This window comes from Somniosus microcephalus, chromosome 3 (genome assembly GCF_052327205.1).
Source record: "Somniosus microcephalus isolate GS21.2 chromosome 3, FLI_Smic_1.0, whole genome shotgun sequence".
Lineage (NCBI taxonomy): Eukaryota > Metazoa > Chordata > Chondrichthyes > Squaliformes > Somniosidae > Somniosus > Somniosus microcephalus.
The window spans coordinates 181,015,292-181,036,283 of record NC_140989.1 but is presented as its reverse complement, the minus strand read 5'-3'; the positions used below and the strand labels follow the sequence as shown (position 1 = coordinate 181,036,283).

The window sequence follows — 20,992 nt, the reverse complement described above, 5'->3', positions numbered from 1 at the left end:
TCCTGAAAGGCATCGACTCCTTGCTGGGATTATAGTTCCATGGGAGCCAGTCATTCTCTGGTACTTTGCTCAAAGGGTCATTATTCATCTATGAGACTAAACAGTGCACAATTAGCAGGCTATTTCGCTTTTAGGCCATCATAACCTTTTAAAAAAATTCATTCTCGGGATATGGGCATCACTAGAAAGGTCAGCTGGTGGTGTGCTGCCTTCTTCTTGAACCGCTGCAGTCCGTGTGGTGAAGGTACTTCCACAGTGCTGTTAGGGAGGGAGTTCCAGGATTTTGACCCAGTGACGATGAAGGATCAGCGATATATTTCCAAGTCAGGATGGTGTGTGACTAGGAGGTTCCATGTGCCTGCTGCCCTTGTCCTGCTAGTTGGTAGAGGTTTGGGAGGTGCTGTTGAAGAAGCCTTGGTGACTTGCTGCAGTGCATCTTGTAGGTGGTACACACTGCAGCCACGGTGCGCTGGTGGTGGAGGGAGTGGATGTTTAAACCAAGCCCAATCATGTCCACACCCATGTCCACACACGTGAATTTTCAGTGGTAACGTTCCTGTGAAGCATCTTGAGACATTTTACTACGTTAAAGGCGCTATATAAATGCAAGCGGTTATGTTCCTGAACTAGTAATCCAAAGACCTCTACTAATCCGGTAGATCACAAGTACAAATCCTGCATTGGCAGTTTGAGAATCTAAATTCAGTTAAAACTAATGTCCTTTAGGGAAGTAAACCTGCCATCCTAACCTTATCTGGCCTATATGTGACTCTAGTCCCAACAACAACTTGCATTTATGTAGTGCCTTTAACATAGTAAAATGCCCCAAGATGCTTCACAGGAGCGTTATCAAACAAAATTTGGCACTGAGCCACAGGAACAGAAACAGATGACCCAAAGCTTGGTCTAAGAGCTAGTTTTTAAGGAGCATTTTAAAGGAGGAGAGAGAGGCAGAGAGGTTTAGGGAGTGAATTCCAGAGCTTAGAGCCTAGGCACTTGAAGGCACAGCCACCAATGGTGGAGCGATTAAAAGCGGGGATGCGCAAGAGGCCGGAATTGGAGGAGCGCGGAGATCTCGGAGTGTTGTAGGGCTGGAGGAGGTTACAGAAATAGGGAGGGGCGAGGCCATGGAGGGATTTGAAAACAAAGATGAGAATTTAAAATTGAGGTGTTGTCAGACTGGGAAGCAATGTAGGTCAGCGAGCACAGGGGTGATGGGTGAACGGGACTTGGTGCGAGTTAGAACACGGGCAGCAGAGTTCTGGATGACCTCAAGTTTGTGGAGGATGGAAGATGGTAGGCCAGCTGAGAGACTGTTGGAATAGTGAAGCCTAGAGATAGCAAAGGCATGGATGAGGGTTTCAGCAGCAGATAAGCCGAGGCAGGGACGGAGTCGGGTGATGTCGCGGAAGTGGAAATAGGTGGTCTTAGTGTTGGAGTGGATATGTAGTCGGAAGCTCATCTCGGGGTCAAATACACCACCAAGCTTGTGAACGGTCTGGTTCAGCCTCAGACAGTGGCCAGGGAGAGGGATGGAGTCAGTGGCTAGGGAGCAGAGTCTGCGGCGGGGACTGAAGACAATGGCTTCAGTCTTCCCAATATTTAGTTGGAGGAAATTTCTGCTCTTCCAGTAATGATGTCGGACAAATTAGAGAAAGTGGAGGAGTCGAGATAGGTGCTGGTGAGGTAGGGCTGGGTGTCGTCAACATACATGTGGAGCCTGACATGTTTCCGGATGAGGTCACTGAGGGGAAGCATGTAGATGAGAAATAGGAGGTCTTACACTAACATCAACATGGTTGACTCTTAACTGCCCTCTGAGGTGGGCTAGTTGCCACTCAGTCAAAGCAACTGGGGATGGCCAAGAAAGACTGGTCTTGCCAGCAACGCCCACATCCCGAGAATGGATACCAGTAATCTGGAGCTACGCTGCCTTCGGTGGGCCTTGTTTCTACCTAAAAACTAGTGCACTGCCAATTTTGTATTCTTTACTGGTAAAGTGATGGATTTCCCTGGCACTAAACAAAATTTAAAATAAATATTTCAGTATTGGCTCATGAATATTGACACAAGGTGGTAACTCTAAAGCAGAACCACGTATGTTTACAGTATAACACTCCTCAATAAAGTGAATTGATCATAACTTTCGACCACTGCTTTGTACCCTTGACACAATAGGTTATGTTTTCCAATCAGGCTGATCTGATGAACAGCCGTTAATTGGGCAAACCCAATTGGAAAATTTGGCAGACGTCTCTAACGCCAGATTTCTTCCAGCTGTGTATTTTGCCTGCAGTTCCACCGATGAAACAAAACAGGGCATGAAGCTGTTATTTGCTCCTGCATGCAATTTCCTAACGTTTGTGAGTGTGGGCCACTGAGTGTTCTTCACGCCCATATAAACAGGATGTCCAGGGTTTCTAGATGCTGAGCTGTATTCAGAAGTAAGTTTAAAGTGCCAGTAAGAAAGAACTTGAACTCATGCTGAGCCTTATCGTGTGCTCAGGACATCCCAGAGTGTTTTACAAGTAATGAATTACTTTTTGAAAGAAAAAAAAGAAAAACTTGCCTTTATATAGCGCCTTTCACAACCACCAGCTGTCCCAAAGCGCTTTACAGCCAATTAAGTACTTTTTGAAGTGTAGTCACTGGTGTAATGAAGGAAACTTGGCAGCCAATTTGCGCACAGCAAGCTCCCACAAACAACAATATAATTATGACCAGGTAATCTTTTTTAGTGATGTTGGTTGAGGGATAAATATTGGCCAGGACACCAGGGATAACTCCCCTGCTCCTCTTCAAAATAGTGCCATGAGATCTTTTACGTCCCCCTGAGAGGGCAGACGGGGCCTCAGTTTAACGTCTCATCTGAAAGATGGCACCTCCGACAGTGCAGCACTCCCTCAACACTGCACTGGAGTGCCAGCCTGAAATGCAATCACCTCTTATGTCAAACACAGCAAGGTCCCAAAAAGAGCGAATCACTGAATGAGCAGATAATCAGTTTCTGGTGGTGTTGTTTGAGAGGGGAATGTTAGCTCTTCTTCGCATAGTGCCATGAGATCTTGAAGCGATAAAAGGTACATAGGAGACATAATTTAATAGGACAGAGTCAGCATGGTTTTATGAAGGGGAAGTCATGTTTGACAAATTTGCTCGAATTCTTTGAGGACGTAACATACAGGGTGGATAAAGGGGAACCAGTGGATGTAGTGTATTTGGACTTCCAAAAGGCATTTGACAAGGTTCCACACAAAAGATTACTGATCAAGATAAAAAATCACGGGATTGGGGGTAATATACTGGCATGGGTGGAACATTGGCTATCTAACAGAAAACAAAGAGTTGGGATAAATGGTTCGTTCTCGGGCTGGCAATCAGTAACTAGTGGTGTTCCGCAGGGGTCAGTGCTGGGACCCCAACTCTTTACAATCTATATTAATGATTTGGAGGAAGGGACCGAGTGCAACATATCCAAGTTTGCCGACGATACAAAGATGGGAGGGAAAGCAGTGAGTGAGGAGGACATAAAAAACCTGCAAAAGGACATAGACAGGCTAAGTGAGTGGGCAGAGATTTGGCAGATGGAATATAATATTGGAAAGTGTGAGGTTATGCACTTTGGCAGAAAAAATCAAAGAGCAAGTTATTATCTAAATGGAGAGAAACTGCAAAGTGCTACAGTACAAAGGGATCTGGGGGTCCTGGTGCATGAAACACAAAAAGTTAGTATGCAGGTGCAGCAGGTGATCAGGAAGGCCAATGGAATCTTGGCTTTTATTGCAAGGGGGATGGAGTATAAAAACAGGGAAGTCTTGCTGCAGTTATATAGGGTATTGGTGAGGCCACACCTGGAATACTGCGTGCAGTTTTGGTTTCCATATTTAAGAAAAGATATACTTGCTCTCGAGGCGGTTCAGAGAAGGTTCACTCGGTTGATTCCGGAGATGAGGGGGTTGACGTATGAGGAAAGGTTGAGTAGATTGGGACTCTACTCATTGGAGTTCAGAAGGATGAGAAGCGATCTCATCGAAACATATAAGATTGTGAGGGGGCTTCGTCGGGTGGATGCGGTGAGGATGTTTCCACTGATGGGTGAGACTAGAACTAGGGGGCATAATCTTAGAATAAGGGGCTGCCCTTTCAAAACTGAGATGAGGAGAAACTTCTTCACTCAGAGGGTAGTAAATCTATGGAATTTGCTACCCCAGAGAGCTGTGGAAGCTGCAACATTAAATAAATTTAAAACGGAGATAGACAGTTTCCTAGCAGATAAGGGAATCAGGGGTTACGGGGAGAGGGCAGGGAAGTGGACGTGAGTCTAGATTCGGATCAGCCATGGTCCTATTGAATGGCGGAGCAGGCCCGAGGAGCCGTATGGCCTACTCCTGCTCCTACTTCTTATGTTCTTATGAGACACCATAGGAGACTCGACTAGATATAAAATGATTACAACCTTGTTTGGGTCCACTCGTGTAAACGTTTTATCAGAGGCACCTTGGCAAATGCTTCTCCAAAAGAGGGTTTTTGAGCCTCTGCCTACAGCCGGGCGGTTTGCTTTATAGAATTGCCTTTAACAGCACTCTTGCGGCATTAAAGGCAGTTTAAGTTTGTTCTCTGCTATGTCTGGATGTTAGACAGACTGGAGAGTGTGGGCTTACTGCCCGTGGCTATAGTTGAGCTGCTTTATTGCTATCGATCAGTTCCTGTGTCGGTAACTATTAGCATTACAGGTAGTTGATTTGAAAGTGATATGTGAGTGTACCATTTATCATTTGCTATTGCTGAGGTTTTTGTTATGTAATAATTCCGTACTTTCAAATTTAACAATAGTTCTGTACTGAGGTTTTAATGTAGCTTATTTTTAATCCCTGTTCTAACTGAAGTTTCACGAGAGTGATAGTGTGAGAACTCTTCGTACAATGCAACTCATGACAGATAAAAATAATCTCGCGAATAGAAAGAGGGAAATGCTCACAAAAGTTCACCCTCAAACCCTTTCATCAGGTGTTTACATGAAAGTAGTGAAAATCACTCAAAAAGCAGTCAAAACATCATAGGACAGAACAAGAGTATCATTGTAAGGTAAGAGGCCTCCTTTATAAATAGTGATGAAGAAGACCACAAACCAAGAGCAGCTGCTGCTTGGTATGTGGGTGTGGTCCAGATGACTCACTTGATATATCATCCTCTGCTCAGCGGCTCCTTAAAGCATGACTGTGATTGGCATCCAGCCACGTTGGAAAGTCGTTTCCGAAGTGATAAAGTTGAGTCAGTGTGCATTATCCCAATGTTTGCAAATGTTATTGCATTTACCTTAGTGGAGTTGCTCAGTATCACCAAGCCCCGAATAAAATATTAGACTTTTTGTTTTATAGTGAGATGAATCACATAATTTATAATTCAAAGGAAGAACGCAAAAGAATAGAAAGATTTAAAGATAATTTGATGCTGCTTCCTGAGGGCTGGTTGGGCCGAATGGCCTGTTTCCGTGCTGTATATTCTATTTATGTAATTCTATAAAATCATAACAATTTGCTGTGTGAAAACATTTCTCCTCATCTCACTCCTGGTTCTTTTGCCAATTATCTTAAATCTGTGTCCTCTGGTTGATGACCCTCCTGTCAGTCAGTGGAAACAGTTTCTCCCTATCTCTTTTATCAAAATCTTTCAGTATTTTGAACACCCCAATTAGATCTCCCCTTAACCTTCTCTGCTCTAAGGAGAATAAACCCAGCTTTTTCAGTCTCTCCACATAACTGAAGTCCCTCATCCCTGGTACCAGTCTGGTAAATCTCCTCTGCACGCGCTCCAAGGCATTGATATCCTATCTAAAGTGTGGGAAAATATGTCTAATATTCCTGTCTCTTAGCAACTGTGTTTCCATCTCTAATAACATATTCGATCAGAGAATGTTTAGTTCTGCTTAGGGTTCATACAACCTAAAATATCTAGTACTTCCTTTGCGATAACTCTCAGTTGAGCTGCAGGTAACTACAACAGAGCCTCCAGCAGTCAGGGAAACGCCTGTTACTAAACAGGATTTGATTTGAAGGTTTAAGTTAATAATTAACTACGTTCATGGAATAATAATAATTTGGCCGGGAAATACCTCCCGCTCCACTTTCCGTTTCTACCGCACTCGGAAGCAAGGATGCGGGAATGGCTAGGAGGAATTCCCCGGCCTTCGTCTCTATGGCTACTAGTGCTCTCTTTGCTAATTCTGACAGAAATGTAGACAGGACCAAAGAGTGGGGTAATGTTCGTGACGGATACGCATCCATCTCGAGCACTGGCTGAGGATGCTTAACCAATCAAAAATGGATTAATGAGAACTAACAGAAAGTTTTTGGGAGAAAGCCATTTTTTGATTGTTTTGAAGGCCAATCGTGAAAAAAAAACCTGTACAGAATTAAGCAGCTGTAGACCATAGTGGAAAATAAATATTTTACTCCAGGTCAGACCTAGAATTAATCAGCTTAACAATGGGGAAGATTTTGAAGCACTGTCACAGCTGTGATAAGAATTAATGAAGGTGCCACCCACATTACCTTGCTTAAATCCAAACTATTATTTATAATAAAAGCATGATCAGCATTTTTTTTAATGTTTCTGTTGATGGTTTGTGATTATTGAAGAATGAATGCTGATGACTTTAGTGGAACTAGCTGGGAGGAGTTTTGGAAGCTGTTTGTGTGAAGGTATTACGTGGAATTACATTGCATAGAATTTACAGCACAGAAACAGGCCATTCGGCCCTAATGGTCCATGTCGGTGTTTATGCTCCACATGAGCCTCCTCCCACCCTACTTCATCTAACTCTGTCTACATATCTTTCTATTCCTTTCTCCCTCATGTACGGTACTTATCTAGCTTCCCCTTAAAGGCATCTATGCTATTCGCCTCAACTCCTCTATGTGGTAGCAAGTTCCACATTCTAAGGGGGAAAAATTGGGTGGTGCCCATTTTGGGATGCTAACATCCGACGATAGGTCAGGGGGTGCAAGGGGAGTTTGCGACCGGTGAGCAAGTGGGGCGCTGCGCAGGGGGCTACCGGGTACTATTGCCGGTAACATCCCGCTGAATTTCACAGGAGGCGTTAGCGGCACCGCGTCCGTGTGCAAGGGGATTTGCGCCCCGTTAGCACCCCCGGGGGGTGCTAACAAGAGGCACAAACCAACCCAATTTTCCCCCCATAATTTCTAATAGAGAGAAACTATTTCCTGTGGTAGGGGAGTACAGAACAAGGGGTCATAAGCTTAAAATTAGAGCTGGCTGTTCAGGGGGTGACGTCAGGAAGCATTTCGTCACACAAAGGGTAGTGGAAATCTGGAACTCTCTCCCCAGAAGGCTGTGGATGCTGGGTCAATTGAAATTTTCAAAACTGAAATTGACAGAATTTTTGTGAGGTAAGGGTTTTAAGGAGTATGGAACCAATGCAGGCAAATGGAGTTAAGGTGCAGATCAGCCATGATCTAATTGATTGGTGGAACAGGCTTGAGGGGCTGAATGGCCTCCTCCTGTTCCTATGAAGGAACTGAACTGACAACAATAGAAACAAGCATTAATCAATTGAACTTCAGTGATCATCCACCTCAATTATATGTGTGATGATTCAGTGATTATTGAAGCCTGTACCCTAGTTGAAGCCAACAAGACTTCAACATTCCAAAACATCAACAGAAAGAGGCAAAATTATTTCAACTGGATAGGTTAGGGAGGTCTAGGGGCACACTTACAAATGATGCAAGGACAGAACTAGATTAGATGTCAGGATGCAGTTCTTTTTTCCCCAGAGAATAATACATGGCTTCTGGACGGATGGGGAGTGTCTGTAGCGTGATGTACAAGGCATCACAATTGTGTGGGACAGGCTAGATGCACCAGTGGGTCTTTTCCTGTCTGACATTTTCGTATTTTCATATGTACAGCACTTGGCTAGCGTGCCAATTTTAAAATGTTTTTGAAAAAGTCAGCCATAAAAAGAAAAAATAAGAACTTAAGCGTCTTTCATAACCTCAGGATTTCCCAAAGCACTTTACAGCCAATGAAGTACTTTTCGAAGTGTAGTCACTGTTGTAATGTATGAAACGTGCCATCCAATTTGCACACAGCAAGCTCCCACAAACAGCAATGACATAATGACCAGATAATCTGTTTTTTTACTGCTGTTGGCTGAGGGATAAATATTGGCCAAGACACTATTCAAGAAAGGGGAGAGGGATAAACCAGGAAACTACAGGCCAGTCAGCCTAACATCGGTTAATAGAAACCATCATCAGGGACAAAATAAACTTTCATTTGGAAAGGCATGGCTTAATCAAGGAGACCCAGCATGGATTTGTTAAAGGTAAATTGTGTCTGACGAACTTGATTGAATTCTTTGATGAGGTAACAGAGAAGGTTGATCAAGGTATCACAGAATCATAGAATGGTTACAGCACAGAAGGAGGACATTCGGCCCGTCGAGCCTGTGCCGGCTCTCTGCAAGACCACTTCAGCTAATCCCACTCCCGCGCCCTTTCCCCGTAGCCCTGTAAAAAATTTTCCTTCAGGTACTTATTGAATTCCCTTTTGAAAACCATGATAGAATCTGTCTCCACCACCCTTTCAGGCAGTGCATTCCAGATCTTAACCACACTCTGCATAAAAAAGTTTTTCCTCATGTCGCCTTTGGTTCTTTTGCCAATTACCTTAAATCTGTGTTCTCTGGTTCTTGACCCTTCCACCAATGGGAACAATTTCTCTCTACCTACTCTGTCTGGACCCATCATTATTTTGAATATCTCTGTCAAATCTCTTCTCAACCTTCTTTGCTCTAAGGAGAACAACCCCAGCTTCTCTAGTCTATCCACGTAACTGAAGTTCCTCATTCCTGGAACCATTCGCGTAAATATTTTCTGCGCACTCTCTAAGGCCTTCACATCCTTCCTAAAGTGCAGTGCCCAGAATTGGACACAATACTCCAGTTGAGGCTGAACCAGTGTTTTATAAAGGTTCAACATAACTTCCTTGCTTTTGTACTCTATGCCTCTATTTATGAAGCCCAGGATCCCGTATGCTTTTTAACCACGTTCTCAACCTGCCCTGCCACCTTCAATGATTTGTGCACATATATCCCCAGGTCTCTCTGTTCATGCACTCCCTTTAGGATTGTACCCTTTAGTTTAAATTGCCTCTCCTCGTTCGTCCTAGTAGATGCAGTAGATGTTGTATATATGGACTTTCAGAAGGAATTCGACAAAGTGCCACACAGGAGGTTTATTAAGAAGACGGAAGCCCATGGAATTAAGGGGAAAGTGGCGGTGTGGATACGGATTTGGCTCAGTGACATAAAGCAAGGTGTGGTGGTGGATGGATGTTTTTAGACTGGGAGGTGGTTAGCAGTGGTGTTCTCCAAGGGTCAGTTTTGGGTCCATTACTCTTCAATTTTTATAGATGACTTAGACTCATGTGTAGAAAGCAGCATTGTAAAGTTTGCAGATGATAAGAAACTTGGAAAAGTGGTAGATCATGATGGGGATAGTTATAGGCTTCAGGATGACATAGACAGGATGGTGAAATGGGCAGAGGCATGGCAGATGGAGTTCAATGCGGAGAAGTGTGAGGTGATGCACTTTGGGAGGATTAATATGGAAAATCAGTATACTATAAGTGGCACAATTTTGAAAAGTGTAGATGAGCAGCGAGACCTTGGTGTCCATGTACACAAATCCTTAAAGGTGGCAGAGCAAGTTGCTAAGGTGGTTAAAAAGCAAATGGGTTACTTGGGTTTATAAATAGAAGAATAGAATATAAAAGCAAAGAGATCATGCTAGAACTTTATAAATCACTGGTTAGGCCTCAGCTCGGGTATTGTGGACAATTCTGGGCACCACACTTCAGGAAAGATGTAATGACCTTAGAGGCGGTTTACCAGGATGTTACCAGGGATGAGGGACTTCAGTTATGAGGAGAAGTTGGAAAAGTTAGGACTGTTCTCCTTCGAACAGAGAAGGTTACGATCAAAAAACAGGGGTGTCCATGCTGCTCTCTGAAGTACCTTTGTCCCACTGGTTAAGTGCCTCCCCTCACTTATAGCCTCTTACAATAGATTGGCTGATCAGGAATCCACACCCTCTCGCTCCATAGCGCATGGGCACATGAAGAATCAAGCCTTCATAAAATATCTTTTTTACACGTATCCATAATGAGGAGGTATGAATAGTATGTGCCCATATGGCTTAAAGTAGATTTAAAAAATCCTAGAATAATTTATGATCTTGTATTCCTTAAACCTCCCAAAACTCAAATGTTTGAATTCCCGCCATGTTTAACATTGAGTAATCCTGTTTTTTTGTGGGAGAAAGGAAGAGAAAGAGTACAATTTGCTTCCTGTAAAAACACTGTAAAATGCTTTTGTAATATTACAACGCGACATGGAAGTGTCTCCAATTGATAAAATGTTTCCACTTATGGGGGAGTCCAAAACTAGGGACCATAAATATAAAATAGTCACTAATAAATCCAGTAAGGAATTCAGGAGAAACATCTTTACCCAGAGGGTGGTGAGAAGGTGGAGCTGGTCCCACAAGAAGTGGTTGAGGCGAATAGCATAGATGCATTTAAGGGGAAGCTAGATAAGCACATGAGAGAGAAAGGAATAAGGTGAGAGGAAGAGTGGTGGGAGGAGGCTCGTGTGGAGCATAAACACCAGCATGGACCTGTTGGGGTGAATGACCTATTTCTGTGCTGTACATTCTATGTAATTTTATGTAATAGTATGTAAGGTTTTGCGAAGGAATTTCCTGTTAAGTATATTTCACAGTTCTTGTATCTAAGTAGCCTACGTACACTGCAGTGACTCCCATTTTAGTGCAGGCAAAGCAAGACACATTCTCAATCAACTGACAATCCAGATCTAGTTAATAAAGTCACACTTAGCCTCCAGATAAGCTGGATTTGCAATCGCCTTAACAGTGTACTGAGGTAATGTGAATGCACTGAGCCAAAGCACCCTTCAGTCAGATACACTGATGCCACCCTGTGTCTGTTTGAAGTGAGTGCATGTTTATGATGCTACCGCAGTTTCATTCCTTGCCAGCTTTCTCATCCTCGGTCTGTCACTTCCCAAAGCTTCAAACCAGAGATTTAGTTCCAAGTTGGCTGGTGTTAACAATTGAGGCTTTCGTACAGCTGACAAGCTGCCTCCCAATGGTTTATTGAGCTGATATGGGTAAATATTATGTTTGGATATGATACTATCACTGCAGTATTTTTTTATATTGAAGACACAGTGCCACCCAGCCAGAAGCCTTGGGCTGTTTACTGACAATTCCAGTGTTCAGCTCCATTCACAACTCCTCCGATAATGAAGGAGCCCATTGCCAGCCTACAACAGGACCTGGATAACACCCAGACGTGGGAAGGTAACATTTGTGCCACTTAAATGCCAGGCACTGACTATCTTGAACAACAGAAAGCCCAGCCACCTCCCCATGATACCCCTGTCAACATCCTGGGGTCGCCATTGATCAGAAGGTGAACTGGACCAGCCAAATCAACAAAGCGGCTACAAGAGCAGGGCAGCGGCTGGGTGCTCTGTGATGAGTGGTTCACCTCTTGACCCCTCAAAGCCTCTCCACCATCTGACAGGCTAAAGCCAGGAGTGTGATGGATTACTCGCCCACCACTCGCCTGGATGGGGGCAGCCGCAACAACACACAAGAAGCTCAACACCATCCATGACAGAGCAGACTGTCTGATCGGTGCCCCTTGTTATGTTCATTAATAACTAGACATTCTTATTATCAACAGCTAGCTTCTAGATAGACATTTATTCAGTACACGTTCTCTAGGTACAGCATCTGTAGAGATCCAGCATGTGTGCTTCTGTGTGCAGGCTGCCATCTTGACTACTGCCTTCTGGGTAGCCTAGTGCATCATGGGTAGTGTAGTCTTAACCACACACAACTAAATATACAGCTCTATACAGCTCTACAGCTCCACCTAGTGTACTATTCTAGAATGACATGTTATTGATCATTACATCCCCCTTTCTTTGAGGTTAAACAAAATCAATATCAATCAACTTTCAAGAAACACGATAAAGAAGATATCAGTAACACTTTTGCTAGTGCTCTATAAACATAAACATTTTCACAACAGTCAGCACATTTTCAAAGTAGTTTTCTTTGTACTCAAAGATTAAGTCTATCAGGCTTTTTTACTTCACGTGTGGATCTTCTCAACACAGGTAAGTCTGATGTGTTTTCATGAGATTGTTCCGGTGGTGAATAACAAGATTCAGTTGCGGCATTGTCATCAATCTGCTCTTGGATAGTTTCTTGTGTTTTCAGGAGGGAACAGCGGTTCCTCCTGAGAATCTGTCCTTCCTCAGTTCTAACAGTGTATGACCTTGGTCGTACTTCCTCAAGAACTGTAGCTTTCCTGTTCCATGCATCTGGATCCTCAATCCTGACAGCATCGTCCCTTGTCAATGGTTTTAGAGTTTTGGATGACTTGTCATAGTATGATTTCTGTTTCAGCTTTAACAGTTGAAGTCTCTGTCTCAGTTCCTCACTTTGCTTTTCTTTTGCACGGCAGGGTAGCGTGGTGCGCAACTTGTGACCCATTGGTAGTTCAGTAGGTGAAGAACCACAGTCTACAGGTGAGGCTCGGTAGCTCAGCAGGGCGAGATAAGGATCAGACTTGCTTTCTGTCACTTTCTTCAGTAGCTGCTTGAGAACTTGAACACCTTTCTCTGCCTTACCATTTGACTGAGCATACAAAGGACTGGATTTGATGTGCTGAAAGTCATAATGTGCTGCAAACTGTTGCCACTCCTTACAGTTGAAGCACGGACCATTGTCGCTAACGGCAATCCTGGGAATCCCATGTCTGGCGAAGATGGATTTAACATGCATTATGACACTGCTTGCTGTGGTGCTTGAGAGCAGCGCCATCTCAGGATAGTTAGAATAGTAGTCAATCACTATTAGATATTCTTTACCATTCAAATGAAAGAAGTCCATACCAACCTTTTGCCATGGTGCTGTTGGTATGTCAGCTACTATCATTGGTTCCTTTGTTTGTTGGTTTTGGTGTTTCTGACATGTCTCACATATGCCTATCATGTTCTCAATGTCCTTATTTATGCCAGGCCAATAAACAGTGTCTCTTGCTCTCCTTTTGCATTTTTCAATTCCGAGGTGTCCCTCATGAATCCTTTTGAGCATGTCTTGACGTAGAGCCTGTGGAATGACTATTCTGTTCTGTTTTAGTAATAGTCCACTTATGACACTCACCTCTGACCTTATGTGATAGTATTTTGGACAGGAACCTTTTGACCAACCATGATGAATGTTCTCTATTACTGTTTGTAACACTGTATCTTTTACTGTTTCTTCTGCTATTTGCTTTGATTTTGTGTCTGACAAGGGCAGCGCAGCAGTGACCATACTCACATGAACATCCACGTCTTCTTCAGTAGAGCTCACTTGACCCATTGTGGGTGCTCGGGATAGTGCATCTGCTAACATTATGTATTTGCCTGGTGTGTAGATCAGTTCAAAGTCATATCTTTGCAGCTTCATCATGAGTCGTTGAATCCTTGGAGACATCTCATTCAGGTTCTTTTTTATGATGGCAACCAGTGGGCTGTGGTCTGTCTCAACTGTGAAGGTGGGAAGTCCATATATGTAGCCATGGAACTTTTCTAATCCAACTACCAAGCCTAGACATTCCTTTTCAATTTGGGCGTATCAACACTCAGTATCAGTCATAGACCTGGAGGCATAGGCAACAGGCTTCCAATCTTCACCCTCTGCTTGTAGCAAGACCGCGCCTAGGCCATCCGTTGATGCATCCGTTGACACTTTGATTCTCTTTGTTGGGTCAAAGAAAGTGAGTACAGGTGTGGTTGTCAGCACTGTTTTGAGGTTCATCCACTCTTGTTCATGTCTTTCTGTCCATGCGAACTCATTTGTTTTATGTAGCAGGTCTCGCAGACAGGCTGTCTTGGCTGACAAGTTAGGAATGAACTTTCCAATGAAGTTTATCATCCCCATGATGCGAAGTACTCCTTTTTTGTCAGTGGGTCGGGGCATTTTGAGTATGGCGTTTACTTTTTCCATATCTGGCTCTATTCCTTTACCAGATAGATTATCTCCTAGGAAAGTGACTTCCTGGACGCCAAACTGACACTTGGCTTTGTTGAGCTTCAGTCCATTCTGGCGTATGCTCTGTAGCACTTTAGTCAGTCTCTCATTCAATGTGGAGCCCCAGATGATGATGTCATCAACATAGACCCGAACTCCTTCCAGACCTTCAATTATGTGTTCCATCGCTCTATGAAAGATTTCAGATGCAGATATTATCCTGAAAGGCATTCTGAGGAAACAATACCTGCCAAATGGTGTGTTGAAGGTACAGTATTTGGTGCTCTCTTCATCCAGTTTTAATTGCCAAAATCCTTGTGCGGCATCGAGCTTTGTAAAGTATCTGGCACCTAACATTTCACTGGTGATTTCCTCTCGCTTGGGAATCTGGTAGTGTTCACGTTTTATGTTTGCATTTAAGTCCTTTGGATCCATGCATATTCTTAGATCATTGTTCTTTTTCTTTACACATACCATGGAGTTAACCCAGTCTGTTGGCTCTTCGACTTTCCTGATGACTCCTAGAGTGGTCATTCTGTCCAGTTCATTCTTGAGTCGGTCACGCAGGGGTGCTGGAACTCTTCGTGGAGCATGTACCACTGGCTGAGCATCCTCCTTTAGCTGGATCTTGTAAGTGAATGGTAGAACTCCAAATCCTTTGAACACATCCTGGAAATTATTTACTACAGAATCCACCGAGTCATCTGGTCTGCTTATGGCACAGTTTATACGGTATACTCTCTTGACCAGTTCTAAGTCCTCACAAGCTTTGTCACCCAGTAGTGAATCAAGTCCTTCAGCCACAACAGAAAACATGAGATGATGCACTTTGTCTTTGATTGTCACTTTAAGTCTGCATACACCTAAGCTATCTATTTTCTGTCCATTATAGTCCTTCAGTAGTACTGACTTTTTCTGTATTTTGGGCTTTTCTTTCATGTTTTTAATGTTACTCACACTGATTAAGTTTGCTTTTGCCCCAGTGTCTAGTTTCAATGTAACTAATGCTCCATTTACCTGCAGTGGGATCATCCATTTGTCCTCTTTTACTGCATTAATTTTATGTTCAGCATTGTCCATATCTGAGGGCTGCACATTTTCTGTATCATTTTTGACACTGTCACATGACACCATTCGTACAAAAAATGTCTCACTTAAATCAGTGTCCTCAATCATATTGACTTGTTGCCCTTTCTTTGTTGTTACTTTTGAAAAGCATTGTTTGGCCAAGTGATTCTTTCCATGACATTTTGTGCACATTTTTCCAAATGCTGGGCATTGTCTTAACTGGTGTTTGTAACCACAGCATTTACAATTAAAATTTCCTTCCTCCGATTGCTTTTCATTTCTGTTCTGCCCATGTTTCTTCCCCTTGTAGGACACAGCACCGACAGCAGCACTTACTACAATCGCATCATTATTGATTTCACTGAAAGTCTTCGCGTGCTGTCGAGCTAGCTCACTGGCTTGGCATATTTTCACAGCATTTTCCAATGTCAGTTCGGTTTCTCTCAACAGACGTTCTCTGACCTTTTTATCATGAATACCAAACACAATTTGGTCACGAATCATGGATGCTTTCAGCTCAGAGAAATTACATGTCTGTGCTTTCAGTTTCAGATCAATCACAAAGCTATCAAAAGTCTCATTTTGCCGCTGTGTCCTTGAACAGAACACATACCTCTCATAGGTTTCATTCTTTTTGGGAGAACAATGTGTATCAAATTTCTTTAGCACATCGTCTAAATTTTCTCTGTTCTCCTCTGGATTAAATACAAATGTATTAAATACCTCTATCACCTGTGGTCCTGCAACCGTGAGCAGCAACACTATTTTGCTTGCGTCTGGCTTCGTACCAAATCCGATGGAAGCAATGTAGAGTTCGAATTGTTGTTTGAAAGTCCGCCAATTGTAGTCGACATTTCCCGTGAGATTCAAAAACTCCGGTGGCCTCAAATTCTCATGTCGCTTTTCACAATTTTCAGCAGATCTTCACCCCACTCCTGGTACCATATTATGTTCATTAATAACTAGACATTCTTATTATGAACAGCTAGCTTCTAGCTAGCCATTTATTCAGTACACGTTCTCTAGGTACAGCATCTGTAGAGATCCAGCATGTGTGCTTCTGTGTGCAGGCCGCCATCTTGACTACTGCCTTCTGGGTAACCTAGTGCATCGTGGGTAGTGTAGTCTTAAACACATACAACTAAATATACAGCTCTATACAGCTCTACAGCTCTATAGCTCCACCTAGTGTACTATTCTAGAATGACATGTTATTGATCATTACACCCCTATCACAGGACTCAATACCCACCCCCTCCACCTCTGGTGTACTGTGTTTGCAGTATGTACGATCTACAGGATGCAATGCAGCAACTCACCACAGTTACTTCAACAGCACCACCGTCCCCTGCAAGCTCTATCACCAAGAAAAAACAAGGGCAGCAATGTTGTGGGAACACCATCACATCCATGTGCCCCTCCCAGTCAAACACCATCCTGACTTAGACATACATCGTTAGTCATTGATTGTCACCGGGTCAGAATCCTGAAATTCCCTGCTTAACGCCACTATGGAAGCACAATCGCTGCAAGGACTGCAGCAATTCAAGGAGGAGGCCCACCTTCTCAGGGCAACTAGGCATGGCAAATAAATGCCGGCCTAGCCAGCGATACCCACATCCCGAGAATAAAGTGTTAAGTTTTGAACAGTTCACGGTAATGGCATCAGCTAAATCTAAATTAAATAGCTCAGCCCTGGAGCTGAATGGCCTTCTTCTGTGTTGTCCAGCATTCTATGAAATGCCATCACCTGCATCAGAAGTTAGGTATGCGGGAAAACTAACAGGAAGACATCGGGGGAGAAATTCGGTGGGCTGCACAATATTCCAGCTGAGGTCTAACCAGTGTTTTATAAAGGTTTAGCATAACTTCCTTGCTTTTGTACTGTATGCCTTGATTAATAAAGCCACAGATCCCATTTGCTTTTTTAACAGCCATGTCAACCTGTCCTGCCACCTTCAAAGACTTGTGTACATACACCCCCAGGTCTCTCTGTTCCTGCACCTGCTTTAAAATTGTATCATTTAGCTTATATTGCCTCTCCTCATTCTTCCTACGAACATGTATCACTTCTCACTTCACACTTCACTGCGTTAAATTTCATCTGCCACATGCCTGCCCATTTCACCAGGCCGTGTCTATATCCTCCTGAAGTCTATTACCATCCTTCTCATTGTTTACCACATTTCTGAGTTTCATGACATCTGCAAACTTTGAAATTATACCCTCTATGCCCAAGTCCAGGTCATTAATATATATCAAAAAGAGCAGTGCTCCTAATAGTGACCCCTGGGGAACACCACTGTGTACCTCCCTCCAGTCTGAGAAACAACCCTTTACCACTACTCTCTGTTTTCTGTCCCTCAGCCAATTTTGTATCCACACTGCTACTGTCCCTTTAATCCCATGGGCTCCAATTTTGCTGACAAGTCTATTACAGGAAACGCATTTAAATGGCACCTAAATATCCAGAATTCTCTATTAACCAGCAAAATTCTCACTCCGAAAACAACACCTCAAAAACCGGCAATGTTGCCGAGTCCAAGTCAGAGTCTCCCGCGGTGGCCGAGTTAGTCAGTGGGGGTAGTTCTCCAAACTGCCACTACTCGGCTTCTTGGCGCTGCCGGAAGTCGGAACACCTCAATACCCCTGTAACAGGAGTCTGACTCTCCCGTGCTGCCGGTAGTCTCTTTTGATCCGCCATTTTACAGGGGTACTGTGTGTCTCCCACGCTGGTAGTCATTGCATTGCATTACCCTCAACTGGCAGTACTGTACTTAATCAAGCATCTTCCACCATCCATTTAACACAACATTCTGTAGGTGAGTATCCAATTACTGTATACTGCACATTTCTTGATTTTTTTTATTTTCTTTGTTCAAAATAGCCTCGGTAGATAACCCTCTCTGTCATTCAGAATTTTTGATCAACCGGCAACACGCCGGTCCCATCGGTGCCGTATACCAAAGAGTTTCCTGTATGTGGTACTTTGTCAAATGCCTTTGGAAAGTCCATATACATAACATCAACCACACTACCCTCATCAACACTCTCTGTTGCTTCATCAAAGACCTCAATCACGTTAGTCAAACAGAATTTTCTTTCAACAAATCCATGCTGACTCTCATTTATTAGCCCATACTTTTCCAAATGCCAATTAATTTTGTCCCGGATTATTGTCTCTAAAAGATGCCCCACAACCGATGTTCAGCTGATTGATCTGTCGTTGCCAGGATAATCCCTTCCCCTTTTTAAACAGGGGTGTAACATTTGCAATCCCCCAGTCCTCTGGCACACACCCATAACAAACAGGAGCATTGGAAGATTGTGGCCAGAGCCTCTGTAATTTCCACCCTTACTCAATAAACTAGGATGCATCCCATCTGGAGCTCATGACTTTTCTACTTTGAGGATTGCCAACCCTTTAAGTATCTCCTCTGTATCTATTTAACCCATCCAATATCACTACTGCCTCCTCCTTTACTACTACATTGGCAGCATCCTCTTCTCTAGTGAAGACAGATGCAAAGTACTCATTTAGTACCTCAGCCATACCCTCTGACTCCACAAGAATATCTCTTTTTTGGTCCCTAATCAGCCTCACCCTTCCTTTGACTGCCCTTTCACTATTTATATGTTTATAAAAGACTTTTGGGTTCCCTTTTATGTTAGCCACTAATCTTATATGCTCTCTTTGCCCCTCTTATTCCCTATTTTAGATCTCCTCTGTACTCTCTGTATTCAGCTTGGTTCTCTACTGTATTATGAACCGTACATTTGTCATAAGCCTCCTTTTTCTACCTTATTTTATCTCCATGGGGGGAAAATTTGGTTTGCGCCTCCCATTAATGTCATCGCTGTGCGCAATGCCCCGGCCGCAAATTTGGCTCACGCCCCTTGACCTACCACCGGACGCTATGTCCGACAGGGTAAGGGTGCCATGTTTGTGGCCGGGCTGGTGCAAATTAAAGGGCAGGTGCCAGGCGGCCACTTTTTTTGGGCCACCTGCCAGCACCTGCTCACTCTCCCCTCCTGCAAGGTGCCGGCTGCAATCGGTCAGCCGGGCACTCCTCGAGTGCTGGGCTCTTTTGCCGGCACCCCGCTCCCCGGTGGTCCAGCAGGGCCCGGTGCGCGCTGCCCTAGGCCCCTCCCCTTTAATAAGGGGAGGGAGGCCTGTAATACCGCGGTGCTATGTGCTGACGCGCGAGGCGCTGCTGCACGTAGCGCCACAATATTCAATGGGAGTGCCCCAAGAGGGAAGGGGAGCGTTTACAGTAGGGTCCCGCCTCCTGCTTGGGACTCTACCATTGAAATTTGGGCGGAGAGGCGCTAACATTTTTGGCGCGCTAAAAGTAGCACCCCGGCGAAGTTAGTCTCCCAAAGAGGGCGTGGCCCAATTTTTCCCCTATATCTTTTGTCATCCAAGGAACTCCAGCTTTGGATGCCCTTTCTTTCCCCCTCATGGGAATGTGTCTACTCTGTACCCGAACCATCTCCTCTTTGAAGATCTCCCATTGTTCAATTACTATCATGCCTACCAATTTTTGATTCCAATCCACCTGGGCCAAATCCTTTTTCAACTCACGGAAGGTAGCCCTCCTCCAGTTAAATATTTTGTATGCTTGATTGTCCTTTTTCATAACTATTCTAAACCTGACAATATTATGATCACTGTTTCCCAAATGCTCCCCCACTAAAACATGCTCTACCTGCACCACGTCATTCCCTAGAACTAGATCCTGCACTTCATCCTTCTTCATTGGGCTGGAAACATACTGATAAAGAAAGTTCTCTTGTACACATTTCAGGAATTCCTCCCCCCCGCTTTGCCCTTTACACTGTTATTATCCCAGCCTATATTACAATAATTGTAGTTCCTCATTATCACTCCTCTGTAGTTCTTGCATCTTTTTGTAATTTGCCTGAAAATTTGCTCCTCTGTTTCCTTCCCACTATTTGGTGGCCTATAGCATACAACCCTTTTTTCTTCTTCTTAGGCAGTCCCTCGGAACCGAGGATGACTTGCTTCCACATTAAAAATGAGTTCTCAGCTGACTGATGAGTCCAATGCAGGACCTACAGTCTCCGTCACAGGTGGGGCAGACGGTGGTCGAAGGGGTGGGTGGGTGGGGTGCTTGGGTTGATGTGCGCTGCTTGCGCTTGGCTTCCGCTTGCTCCCGGCGAAGTGACTCGAGGTGTTCGGCGCCATCCCGGATCTTTCTCCTCCACTTCGTGTGATCTTGGGCCAGGGATTCCCAGGTGTTGGTGGGGATGTTGCACTTTTTCAAGGAGGCTTTGAGGGTGTCCTTGAAGCGTTTCCTCTGCCCACCTGGGGCTCTCTTGCTGTATCAGAGCTCTGAGTAGAGCGCTTGTTTTGGGAGTCTCGTATTGGGCATGCGGGCGATGTGACCCGTTCATCGGAGCTGACCGAGCGTGGTCAAAGCTTCGATGCTGGGGATGTTGGCCTGAGCGAGAACACTGACGTTGGTGCGCCCATCCTGCCAATGGATTTGCAGGATCTTGTGGAGGCAGCGTTGGTGGTACCTCTCCAGTGCTTTGAGGTGCCTGCTGTACATGGTCCATGTCTCTGAGGCATACAGGAGGGCGGGTATTACTACTGCTCTGTAGACCATGAGCTTGGTGCCGGGTTTGAGGTCCTGGTCTTCAAACACTCTCTTCCTCAGGCGACCGAAGGCTGCACTGGCACACTGAAGGCAGTGTTGGACTTCGTCATGGACGTCTGCCCTTGTTGACAGTAGGCTCCCGAGGTATGGAAAGTGATCCAC

General features: G+C 44.2%; 1 protein-coding gene across 2 annotated transcripts in view; it reads right to left on the bottom strand.

Annotated features, from left to right (window-relative positions):
* prkn (parkin RBR E3 ubiquitin protein ligase) overlaps positions 1-20,992 on the bottom strand; it is a 2,088,612-nt gene that overhangs the window by 13,941 nt on the left and 2,053,679 nt on the right. The gene's annotated exons all lie outside the window — the stretch shown is intronic.